The 1,660-nt window shown below is 35.1% G+C and overlaps 1 protein-coding gene across 1 annotated transcript in view; it reads left to right on the top strand.

Moving 5' to 3' along the window:
• Window positions 1-434: 434 nt before the first annotated feature.
• The window catches only part of LOC106879356 (protein phosphatase 1 regulatory subunit 3C-B), a 20,195-nt gene continuing 18,969 nt past the window's right edge, over window positions 435-1,660 (top strand). The window contains exon 1 of the mRNA XM_014928873.2: window positions 435-583. The gene's annotated coding sequence lies outside the window, so the exon portion shown is untranslated. The remainder of the gene's footprint in view (window positions 584-1,660) is intronic.

The following is a 1,660-nucleotide window of genomic DNA, read 5'->3' as shown; positions in this document are numbered from 1 at the left end:
TGTAAAATACTTTTGGAAAACGAATGAGCATCCCACTTTTCTATCATGTAGATCTGTTTAAAAATGTAGTATTTTTTGTCAAATATATATATATATATATATATATATATATACATTTGTGTGAGAGTATGTGTGTATACCCAGGCACACACACACACACACACAGAAGTAGAACAAGTGTAGCATGTGGTTTGTGTTGATAAATAATGGATATTATGTAAATAAATAAAAATAAGCAGTGTGTACCAAGGTGTGTGTGTGGAGATATAAATAGGCAGATATAGATAAACCCGGTTTAACCCTCAATTCCTGTGTCACGCAAGCAAATTCTGAGGTGATATGTCTATACCAAGTCATGCGGTCTAGTTGTAAGATCATGCAGAAGCTGTGCCTGCCATTGGCTGTCAGCAAGTGGGTGGTCTAACATGATTGGCTGAATTACAGTTTACACGTGAACATGTTCTGACAACATCAGTTGATATCATTGTAGCGGGACGATACATTGGGGATATTTGTTTGAGTTGGTAGCACGGTTTCTCTCGGCTTGGCTTTACTGGTTGCACAGACTTCAAATAACAACCAGGTAAATTATTTATCCATATTCTTTTCCAACCCTCATTCATCTATCTCTTTTCATATTCAATATAGGATTATAAAAACGCATTTACAATCATTCAAAATTGTTTATATTTATTATATCTGAGGGTGTTTCATGAATTTTAATGTTTTACACACACATACACACATACCTGTGTGTGTATATATATATATATATATATATATATATATACATACATATATAGGGAGAGAGTGAGATCCAGTGAGAGTTGTTTCCCTTCAATGAACCCTCTGTACCTTGGGGTGTTACTTGTACACCCCACCATGTTAATCCTGATACCGCAACCCTGTGGTCAATCATTCCGGTTACTACCATCTCAGCTAACTTAAGACGTTACAATGTAATTTAAAGGAAGATTAGGTTGTTATTTCTAGTGGGTCGACCAAACCGCTAAACTGCAGTTTCTCTCATTAGTGTCTAAAGGAATGAAGATACCATAGAACTTTATTGTTGGGTGATAAATAATTCATTAAGGGCACCTTTGTAATCCCTAATCATATCATACTAAATTATGAAGTAAAGTCAAATTGTTTATTTGTTGTTGTTGTTTTTTTTTCTGCTTTATATATGGTTTTCTTTTTAAATGAAAACCTGAAGCGGAAATGACATATAAGGTAAAACTTCTGGAACAGGTACAGAGTGATTGTGGTTTTATATGCTGATATGTACATTTGTGTGTACGCAGACGCACACATATACTTGTTGAGTATATTTATACTCATTTGTTTTTCGGGGGGGGTTTCGATGAAAGGATTGCAATGAAGTGAGAGAAAATACCCGAGTAAAGATAATAAAATATGTTTTAAAAATCCGCTATAGCGTTATCGTACATCATGTAGATGTATGTAAATGAGTGTGTGTATGTATCTGTATCTTGTTTCAGTCTTTGAACTGCGGCTATACTGGGGCACCGCCTTGAAAAGTTTTAAGTCGAGTATATAGACTCCAGTAATTTATTTTTTAAGCCGGGTATTTATTCTGGCAGCTCTTATTGTCGAACCGCGAAGTTACAGGGGTGGAGATGGAGTATATGTAATCTGG

The sequence above is a fragment of the Octopus bimaculoides genome, chromosome 2 (genome assembly GCF_001194135.2).
Source record: "Octopus bimaculoides isolate UCB-OBI-ISO-001 chromosome 2, ASM119413v2, whole genome shotgun sequence".
NCBI lineage: Eukaryota > Metazoa > Mollusca > Cephalopoda > Octopoda > Octopodidae > Octopus > Octopus bimaculoides.
This window is presented reverse-complemented; position numbering and strand designations above follow the sequence as displayed.